Genomic DNA, 11,934 nt, shown 5'->3' with positions numbered 1-11,934 from the left:
ATTCTTAGATTCCTTGGCAATTTGTCTTTAGAAACTGGCCTTGGATTATTTTATGAGCAATCATTGTTTCTTCCTAATAATGATCAGTGATGCCTTTCCTTTTGTGAAGTTTGGTCTATCATGTGTTAGTTTCCTCCTTCTGTTGTATAGCTTATTTATGGGCAACGACCACCAGATTGTTTTCTTCCTTTTGGAGGAGTGCATCTTGGTTTTATTTGGGATGTCTCAATCCATCTATCCCTGTAGATCCTCATAGAATGCACTTGTAAATGATTCTGCAGATTGTATAGCATTATCCTATAGCAAGGGGGCTTTGGAACTTTCCACTTTGGTCTTGAGAAGTGTGCAGTTTGCTTTTGAAAATTTCTTCACAGTGGTTTCCTTGACTTGGGGGGGGGGGGGCAGGATGTGGATGTCCAGTGTGATTACTTTATGGTCTAATATTACCAGCGATGGGTTTATCTATGGTGTGGAACACTGGTACCCCATGTTGGTGATGATCGGGTCCAGTATGTTGTCACCTCTAGTGGGCGTGGTGACCAGCTGTTCCAGGGCATTTGAGTTTTTAAACTCTAGGAAACATTGGGCAAAGGATGTTGTACACAAGTAATTCTCCCAGTCAATGTTTGGGTAGTTGTAATCTCCTCATATAATGGTGTTTGGTAGGACCTTTATATTTTCCAGTGTTCTAAGGAAGTGAGGCTCCTGAGACAAGGTAGGTGATCTGTAGCAGGCTACAATCTGATAAGCAGCTTTGCGCAATGTTAGTTGCACTTGCATGGGCTCCAAGGCCTCATGCTGTGCCACTAACCTGAAGGTGTGGCTATCCATAAGGTAAATGGATACACCCCTTCCTTTTGTATTTCACTCTGGGTTTTGGGGCCGAAGATCAGAGGGATTGTGAGTGTTTTACGTGGAGCATGTCCAACAGCTCTGTGTTTGACATAGCTTTGTATGTTAGGCAGAGATCACCTCTGAGTAGGCGATATGCGAGAGAGTACAGCTGGAGCATTTTGAGACGGTCTGTGTATGGCAGGTATTTCAGGCCACTAATCCTCTTTGTGAGGTATTTCTGCAGGCTTTCCAGTTGTTGTAGATGTCTTGTGAGGTACATAGCAAAAGGGGCGTTGTACTCTATTATGGATCTAGTGAGTGATGAGTAGAGGGGAACAACGTCCTCTTCTATTCTGCATGAGACACCTTTTGTAATGAGGTGTGCCACGTAGAAGGATTTCCTGACTACTGTGGGGATGTGATTATCACAGGTGTGTCCATTGTCCACCTGTGACCTAAGGTCTCTTATCATACTTTCAGTGTTAAGTATACTACCGCCTATGTTGTAGTTCATGGCAATTTATACTAGTTTAGTGGGTTTATCTATAATTCCAGAGTGGGGGATGGTGTTGAAAGCCATGGCAAGATCTACATAGGCTGTGTGAACCACCTTATCCTTGTCTATGGTTCTGGTGACTGCTTCAATGACGTCTGTCAGGTTTAGGAGACATGATCTGCCTTTTACAAACCCAACATGGTTGTGGTCCAGAGTTTGGAGATTACCAATGTCTTTTTTTATAAGTTATATGATGATATATTCCATGGCCTTGCAGAGCAGGCTCATCAGGCTAATGGGGCGCTAGTTCCTGGGGTCCGTGGTGGCTCCCCCCTTGTGTAGTGGGATAACCATTGCTGTGTGCCATTCAGCAGGCACAAAGCCTTTGGTGAGGCTATGACTGAACATGGTACGTAGGTGTGGTGCCTGTTCATTCTGTAGTTTGTGTAGAACACAGCCTAGGATGTTATCTGGTCCCATGGATGCTATGTTTCTGGCTTTGGAGAGTGTTTTTTACCTGTACAGCCATGATGACAGCAACTTTGCAGTCTTCTGTTATAGAGATGTACTCTTTCAGGGGTGAGAGAGGGGGTAAAGTTAGCACTGATCCTATCTGCCAGGATGTTGGCAATATCAGATGTTTCTGTATATTTAGTGTCATTGTGCTGTAACTCAGAGCAAATCTGTGTGTTGCCATTGAGATTCTTGACATAACTATAGAATGCTTTGTGGTTGGCTTTAGAATCAGTGTCGATGTTGTTTTCATAACTAGCTTTGGAGGATTTTATCAGGGATCACAGCTTCTTACTGATCATGGAGCTCCTCCACTCATGGGATTTTACCCTCTTTTGCAACAGTTTCTTCCTACTGTTGTGCAGTTTGTTTATGGCAGGGGAACACCAGATTGGCTTCCTTTTCTTGGAGGATAGTGTCACGATGCATGCAGTCATGTAAGTGCTTATAAAGTGCAATTGTGAAGGATTCAGTAGTTGTAACAGTATTGTCCATCTGCATGGGTGTCCTGCAGTTCAGCACTTCTGTCTTAAGAAGCATTAAGTTGGCTTTGGAGACATTTTTTAACATGTTTTCCTTAATGGGGGTGTGGGTCCAGAATGTGGATATGTAGGGTAATTAGCTTATGGTCAGATGGGACCAATGAGATGCTGACTTCAGGTGTGGAACACCAGTCACGCAGGACAAACCAAACCCCATAACCAACACAAATAACCACAAAGAGAGCTAAATGCTACTCATTGCCAGAAGTCTCAGCCTCCAGATGCACACACTCGAGGCACTTCTCATTATGGAGAATATTGATATCTGTGCAGTAACAGAAACCTAGTTCAAGGCTCCAGACAGCACACCAGCACTACCAGGATACTACTCATTCCATACCTTCCAGCATCAGGACCTGGATCATAGCACATAGGGTGAGGATGTATCCATATTCATCAAGGATACCTACACCTCTCTCTACATGCTCTCTACAGGATATGTACCCATAGAATGTTGCACAGCAATGTTCTTCACACTCCACAGGGGTGTGGCCACAAACACCCCTTGGCATTCATGCTCTATGAGTCTCACGAGTGTGTTCTGTAAGGCAATGGAGCCAATCATAATGGAAGTCAACAATACAGAGATTGGGAACATTCACACAGTTGAGCACACCCAGTTTGGCTTCTTCAAATGCAGACCACGTCTCCTGAACTGGGAGGATTCCTTTGACAGTTACCCAGCCTAAAGATGATTGAAATGAGCTCAACACAGCCTACCTATACCTTGCTAAGGCCTTTGACACCATTCCCCAGTCAGGTATCACAGATGAACTCACCAACCTGGCAATGAATCCATACATCGCAAGATGGATTGCAAACTGGCTGACAGATAGATCCCACACATTAAGAGTTGTTGGCTACATGTCAGACTCTACACCGGTAATGACTGGTGTCCCCTAGGGTTCAGTCCTGGGGTCCCTCCTGTTTGATATAGACTTCTCAAATGTACATGCCAACACAGGAGGGTTGTGGTTGACTAAGTTTGCTGGGAACTGCAAAGTGTTTGCCATAATAGATTCCCCAGAAGACAGACATATTCTCCAGAAGGGACTCTATGAGACAGATGTGTGGTGTCAGAATCATGGCCTCAAGCTCACTGTGGAGAAATGCATAGTGATCCACTTTGTTGAAAACAAAATACCCACAAACTACCACATAGGTGTTACCCCCTTAAAAATGACAAGGCGATAAAGGATCTGGGGGCACAAGTAGATAGTCATCTTTCCTTTGACAACCATGTTGCCAAAGTGATTGGGAGATCCTATGTGGCCCACCTAATCAACAAAGGGTTTGCATCAGGATCCAAAGAGGTAGTGTTGGCACTCTACTCTTACACCATCAGACCCATCATTGAGTACAGTGCACCATTTTGGATGTACTCGACTTAGCATATCCAGCAGCTGTAGAGACCACATAGGTACCTCACCAAGAGGATTACTGGCCTCAAACAGTTGTGTTATGCAACACAACTGGTAAAACTAAATCTGTTCTTCGTTGCATACTGCCTACTCAGAGGCACACTCTGCCTAACATACAGAGCCATGTCCAACACATAACTGTTGAACATGCTCCATCTACAGATAACAAGATTGAGTCGGCCTACACATTCCAGGGATATGAACCTCATCACAACAATGAATACAACATGCTGGTGGGATAGAGTACCATCCCAGACACTTGCCTTACTGTGGAACAGAGTCCCAATGTACATCAGACAGAACCCCTCGCTGACACTCTTCAATTGGAACCTTGATGAGTGGATGGGAAACAGACAATTGATGCCAGGCATCACATCAGCAGACCCACTAGAAAGAGGCTTAGGGTACTAACTATTAGAACTAGGCCTTGGGAGACTACCCAATGGTGTGGTGAAAGCTGCACAACTTGCGTAGGCTGATATATGCCTTTGTGGAGATAGTCTACTACATACCTATGAACCTATGTGACAGGTACATGTCTACAGATAGTAGATGTGTACTTCATTGTGCAGTCATGTTGTACAGCAGGCACATGGACCACATACACTGTAATGCTTACAGATACTGGTGGCTGTTATGTACAGTGGGAGAGATGTGCACCTCATGTATTTCATGCCATTGGGATGTGTGCTGGGTAGGACAGTCCTGGATGTATATATATATATATATATATATATATATATATATATATATATATATAGGTACATAGGTAGGTAATAGCCTATCTGCCTGAAGGCATATATTAGCATGGCCAGAGTGTGCAGCTATCACCACCCATGAAGTTAGTTTCCTAGGCCTCTGTGTAGTAGAGCTGATGAAGTGATCCATGGTGTGACAGTTCAGTTTCACATACACTCATCAAGGCTCCTTTTGAAGAGTGCCAGTGAGGGACTCGGTTTAATGTCGGTTGGGAGCCTGTTCCAAAGCAAGGGAAGTCTGTGAGTTAGTAATGTATCCCTCCAACATGTTCTATTTAATGTTGTGATGATGAAATCCCTAGAGCATGTGGTACAGTGAGCTTGGGTTTACTTCAGATAGCGCATGTACATCAGTTCTGCATTGGACATGGACCTGTCTATTGGGCAGAGATCTCCTGAGTAGACAGTATGCAACAGAGTACAGATTGAGTTAAATTCAGTCTTGTTGCATGGGGCAACTGTTTGAGGCCAGCAATCCTTCAGTGGTCTTTCCAGCTGCTGAAGGTGCTTAGTCAGATTCATCGCAAGTGTGTTGTGGTACTCTCTGACGGGTCTGATGACTGATAAGTAGAGGGAACCTCCTTTGACCTACATGCAAAGACCTTGGCAGTTTGTGGGAACACATAGCATGATTTTCTAACCACTTTGTGAATGTGTTTCTGGAAGTAGAGATGACTATCCACATGTGTCCATAGATCCCTTATTATCACCTCCATATTTAGGGTGTTGGCACCTATGTGGTATTTGTATGACTGTAGCTCGAGGCCATAATTTTGACACCACATCTGTCTGACTGAGACCCTTTTTAAGGATGTCTCTGTTGTCCCAAACATCGATTATGACAACTTTTTTGCAGTCATCCACAAACTTTGCTAAACATAGCCCTCATGTGTTTGACTGTATTTCTGAAAGGTATACACCAGACAGGAGGGGTCCCAGGAGTGAGCCATTGGGGACAGTAGTTGTTACCTGCTTGAACGGGAGACCACAATTCTTACCTTGTGGGATATATCTGTGCCCCAGTTGGCAATCCATCAGATGACATACATATTTATGCACAGGTTGCTGATTTTGTGGATACGACATGTGTCTGGGATGTTGGAAAATGGCTTTTAAAGGTCTATGTGGGACGTGTGTAGCTCATTTCATTGATGTATGTCCTGGGTGACTGCCTTGAAAACAGTCTAGCAGGTTTGGGAACCATGATATGCCCCTGACCAAACCAAAATGGGTAGGGTTGGGTGTTTGTAGGCTCCCAATAGCTCTGTTTATGAGTTCCATCATGATGGACTCCATGGTCTTGCAGATCAGGCTTAATAGGCTTATAAGGCAATAGTTCCCATGGTCTGTTGTGCACCAACACTTGTGGAGTGTGCCAAACGTTGCTGTAACCCATTCAACAGTTTCATATCCTGTACAGAGGGTGAGTCTCAACAAACTGTTCAGGTGCAGGGTCTGTTTGTTTTGGAGTTTACATATGACACAGCTAGGGAAACCATGTCATCCCATAGACGCCGTGTTTTTAGGTTTGGAAAGAGCTGTTTAACCATTGTATATGTGATATCTGGGTTTTCACAATCTCCAGGTATGATAATGGGCCCTTTTGTCAGTGAGAGGGGGGTAAATATGTATGAACTTGTCTGACAAGATGTTGGCAATGTCAGTCATGTACATGTATTCATTTACAGTTTGCACTGACTCAGAACATATATGAGTTTACATTGATATTTATGACATAGCGAAAGAAAGCTTCATGGTTCTCTATGGGCTCTTTTGACAATATTTTTGCCAGAACATGGATTGGATAATGTTAAGAGTGCTCATTGTTTATTGATGATACTGATCGTAGATTTATTGATCTTCTTTAAATTTTCACTTTCTTTGAACAACTTAAGTACTTGTAGTACATAGTTTGATTATGACAGGAGTCCGATATATTATATGGGTCTGTTTTCATATAACTGTGTGCACAAGGCAGGATTGGTGAATAGTGACAAGTTTATGGGGTAAGAACTGCAACTGCCAGATATGTGTGGCCCACTGCTGTACTCAGACATGGCCTAAGTGTGTGAGCATGCCCAGTATGACCTTTCAGTATGTTGTTGACTGACATTTGCTTCGTTTAAGTGTGTGAGCATACCCAGTATGACCTTTCAGTATGTTGCTGACTGAAATTTGTTAAATTTGTTTAGGTGTGTGAGCACGCCCAGTATGGACATATATACTATATGTGTGTGAAAAATCAAGTTGGTGTTTACTTCACGGCTCACCTTTGTGTTGTACATCGACAGGAAGCATGCTGTGCCTGCAGGGCTTCCATGAGTCACTTTGCATAGACTTATCAACATTTCTACATACAGGGGGGGCAGTTATTATTTGTACATTTCTACCCGGGGGAGCACACCTGATTGTTACTGTGGGTGTACATAGGATGAGGGGTTCACCTGACACTTATACACATTTGCTAGGCCTGCAGTGCTATGTCAGGTATTCCATTTCAGTCTGTACTATTGCCTATTGTACTAGCTTGAGGCATACTACTGTACTACAGATCTCAGCTTCCAATTTCATGTATATTAGTTTGTGACTTCATAGCCTACCCAACCCACATCACACTGCCTGGCCTGCTGTTATCTGTCTGCATAGGCCTGGAGGGAAGTTACTCATATGCCTCTTCAGAGGGCATGATACAGCATTTGTTTGTGTTTGCGTTAGTCTACAATTGTCCTGCTGTGTCTGTACCAGTGAAATGCTGTCATGGCTTAGTGGTTCAGTACTGTGACTATAGTGCACAATATCCTGAGTTCGAGCCCTGTCACTGCTTTTTATTTTCCTGCTGGGCAGCCAAGACTGCTTAAGGAACAGTAAAGCAGGTGTGAGTGTGTTTACCTGACTTTGCTCAACTTTGCCCGACCTTGCCCGACTTTGCCCGAATTTGCCCAACATTGCCCAACATTGCTCAATGTTGCCCGATGTTGCGCTAGTTAGCACGGTGCGCAGCCCCGCGCAATTGTGTTTAAATATGCTAAATAGTGGTAAAATGTGCTTAGCACAGATTTATAGTGCTGAAATTGGGGCAATCATGCCTCAGGTGGTGCTGCAGGGCTGCCTATTTCAGATGCACATAGTACACTCCCTATACATGTTTGAGAACAGGTAGTGTCATGTTAGGCATCCCTTTTATTGTATGTGCAAGTCAGAGAGAGGTGTCATTTCCAGGGTTCCTACTGAGTCAGTGTATGTGCTATGCGTTGCCTCTTTGCCAAGGCCAAGGCATACTGGGCATGCCTCCTTCTGCCTACTGGGGCAGGCTCATGTTGTTCCTCCTCTGAGTCACGCTGTGCCTGTGCAGGCCTTGGCAATGGTGGGGGGCTGTTTGGCCATACCAACGGAGTACATTTCTGCAAATAACACTACTCTTACACGGACAGGTTAGTGTTTCCTGGATCACAAATTTACCTCATTTGCATAGCTTTCAGAAGCAAATGAGGTAATTTGCATACCATAACACTGTCCGTGCAAGAGTAGCTTTAGAAGCTCTCATGCACACCCCTGCCGGCTGTTGCTGGATCATTCGGCAGACATATTGACTGTCTGCCGTCTTACACTAATCTTAGACTCCGTGCAAGCCTTACATTGAGCTTTGTTTCAGATAAGTGAATTTAACTTGTTTTCTTTTTATCTTCTAATATATATTTTTCTTTTTCTCTGCTATCAAACCCTTACCAGTCATTTATAGCCTTTCTTCCTGCTATTTCCTCTTTGTTCTGTTGCTAATTCTTCTACAAAAGTAGATCTTTGGTACCATTGCTGGTATGCCCCATCTTCTATTTAAATATTTCTATTTAAATAGTTCTATTTCAATTTCTATTTTGATTTTTATTTAAAAAAAATACTTTCTTAATGCTGTTACTGTTGTCCCTATTTGTTTTTCTTTCTGTCCTTTTACTATGGCTGAAAAACTGGCAGGTTTCAAACAATATGTAAAGTGTGAGCAAAAGTTGCCTCTCTGTGATTCCCACACTTTATGAGTTTACTGTCTGTGCCCTCTTCACCTGCAGAAAGACTGCTCAATAAGCCACAGTTTCAGTCTATGCACTTTAGTGGAAAGAAAAATAAATTAATATTAAAATGCCTTCTCCCTTCCTCTTTCAGAGAAGATGTTTCTGAGGGTAGTTCTACTCGGACTTAGTTGAGGAAATTATCATCTCTGAAGCCTTCTGTTTCATTTTCCACCTGGATTCCTCAAGAAAAATATCAGCGAATGATCCAGTGCCAACCTCAGATCCTAAAAAAATCAAAAATTACAGATCCTACCCTGGCTATGGATCCTAAAGCAGCAAAATCATCTGATCAAAATGTTTTGGATCTGACTACTCGGAAACAGGATCCGACAAGTTCTAAGTCATCGGATCCGACATCACCAACCTTGGCTTTTAAGCCCTTGCCTAAAGTAAGGTACTCTCCTTCTCTGGATCTCTCCCTTTTTGGAGTGCCCCAAATCTCCATCCACCCTTTCTGCTTGTTCTTCTAGAAGCCTGACTAAAGAAGACATGGAGAGACTGATAAAGATGATTCTTTTAGTGAAGGAACAGATTGGAGTTCCCTCAGCTCTTACTCCTTTTGGTCAAGAGATCCAAATTTCTTCAACTCCCCCATTGTAGGTTACTCCTCTGACTATAGCTGTAGTGTCAGAGTCTCTGGATCTGAGTTGTTCAGATCCATCAGTATCAGATTGGAGGATAAGCTTATCCTCAGATCTGATATGATTCCTGAGAGCTCTGATCCCATTGGATCTGGAGAGCTCTTGGAGCCATAATCTGCTTTGGGTCACAGGTGTTGCATTCGACTCTGAGATTTTTTGAGTCATTTCCGCATTTTGGAGTTGTGGCACTGGATATGTCAGCTTCGGCTTCTAACTCAGATACTTTGCCCTTGGAGCAAGGGAAGGCTATGATCCAGAAGCATGTCTTCTTGGCGCCAATGTCCTCACTTTCTTCAGGCTGATCTGCCTTTGAGGCTGCAAAGAGGGTCTTTTCTGCTCTGACAATTCTGACAGAACCTTCCCCCTCAGATCCAAAGTCTTCCACCATGATGACCCAGCATTAGAGCCTCACCATCTCGTTCCACTAGGACAACTAGTACAGATGCCCCAGGCTCTCTCTCAGGGAATTATTTCCTCTTCTAATACCTCCCCAGAACATCCCATTGAGGAGGTTCCCAGAAACACGATGTGGAAGAGGAAGCACATTGACTCCAGAGAGAAGTCCATCACCAAGGATACAGATTTCAATGAGGGTGACAGGCCCTATGGTCGCCTCCTGAAGATGTCTCATTTGGTGACATCCTGGAAATCCTTAAACAGAGAGGTGGCTGGATGCCCAGTAACATGATGTCTCTGGACTCTCTACCTCCTGGGTTACTCCACCTGCTGATGAGCTCATTGACTTGATCTCACAGTGGGCATGAAAAGATCCAGATGCCATAAAACCCATTCCTCAGAGAACAGAAAGGACAATGGCACCACTTGCAGACAGACAGTTCTGGAATAAGGAAGTTCCTGTTGATGCCAGGGTCATTGCAGCAGCCACCAAGAAGGAGCTAGCCAAAGAATGTTCCACTGTCCATCCCCCCAACAGGGAGTCATGGGAGATGGATAGATTTGGTAAGTGTGTATACGCCTCATCCACTTTTGCACTGAGGTCTCTCAACTACTTGGGACATTTTACCAGATTACAGAGGGATTTGATTAACTAGTTATGAAATACCCTCTCAGGTGGTGTTTCTGAGGAAGTTCAGGCATCTGTAACTTCCCAGCTGACTACCCTTCAGTCCATAACCAATTCATCCATGAGGTTGATCTCAAACATAGCAGAGGGAACCTCAAGGGCATCGGATTCAGGCATTTCCATAAGAAGACATGCCTGGATGCACCTTTGTGAGTTTATGGAGCCCTTCAGGTACTCTTTTGTCAATGCCCCCTTTGATGGAACATCTTTATTTTGCCCCCAAGGTAAAGGACACTCTATCTAGGTGTGAGAAGGATGGAAAGACTTTGTCTGCCATGGGCATGCATTTTTCAACCCCTCAATGAACCTTTTCCAGGAATCAGCGAGGTGGTCAGAAAATGTGGTTCAAAAAGTATCAGGGTCCTTTCCAGGACACACATGGAGGATGCTTCCCCAGAGGCAGATGAGGAAACTCTAATGGACATCACTTCCCACACAGCGGAGGTAGCCCACAGAACCAGGGTTCCAGAGAATCATTCTTTAACAAATCCTACCAGCGCTCCTGAAAGGAGGCCTGATTGCCCAATTCTGGAGGCAGTCAGGGGATGATTATCCCTGCACCAGGGAGCGTGGCTAGATATAACAAAAGATACTTGGGTGCAGAAGATTATTTCCAGAAGATATATAAAACCCTTTTCCCTTCCACCTCCAATCTCAAGAAAAACCCCTGCTGTTCCACCCAGTCAGAGGGAACAAGCAGCAATTCAAAACATAACTGCTAGAAAAAAAGAGTCATTCAAGAGGTCCTGCCAGACCAGATAGAATCCGGAACTTATTTAAGGTTCATTTTAGTGTCAAAAATACAGGGGACTGGAGACCAATTCTGGATCTCACCAAACTAAACAAGACAGTTCAAAGAACCAAATTTCAAATGGTCATGGTTTAGCCCATTCTCTCTTTTTTGGGAAAGGATGACTGGATGTGCTCGATAGACCTTCAGGGCGCATACTATCATATAAAGATGAACAGATGATCCAGAAGGTATTTATGCTTCTGGCTGGGAACCAGTCATTACCAATTCAGAGTACTGCCCTTTGGACTCAGTACAGCCCCAGGCTGCTTACCAAATGCATGGCAGTAGTAACAGCTCATCTCAGACAATAGGGATTCTGAGTGTTTCCATACTTAAATGACTGACTCATATCTGCTTTGTCCAGGGATTGACTCATATTAGCAAAGGACCATGTTCTCCAGACTTTCCATCTTCTGGGGATAACCATAAACTACAAGAAATCTCAACTACAACCTACCCAGAGCCTACAGTTATAAGAGCAATTCTCAGTATGAAAACTATCATTGCATCCCTGCCACTATCAAGAATTCAAACAATAAGGTTACAAGTCAAAAAGATAATCTGCAATGCCATGATTTCAGTCAATGTGGTCCTTCAGGCTTTGGGATCAATGGGGGCACAAATAACATTAGTACTGCTAGCCAGATTTTACTTGTGAATTCTTCAATGGATGCTAGCTACACAATGGTTAATTATTTACCAGTCTATGTCTTACCAGATAAGAATCACTCAGACCTGCAAGAGAGACCTGGAATGATGGATTCATTCAGATCAAGTTCTTCTAGGCC

The sequence above is a fragment of the Protopterus annectens genome, chromosome 7.part1, assembly GCF_019279795.1.
Source record: "Protopterus annectens isolate FY-2018-M chromosome 7.part1, PAN1.0, whole genome shotgun sequence".
NCBI lineage: Eukaryota > Metazoa > Chordata > Ceratodontiformes > Protopteridae > Protopterus > Protopterus annectens.
This window is presented reverse-complemented; position numbering follows the sequence as displayed.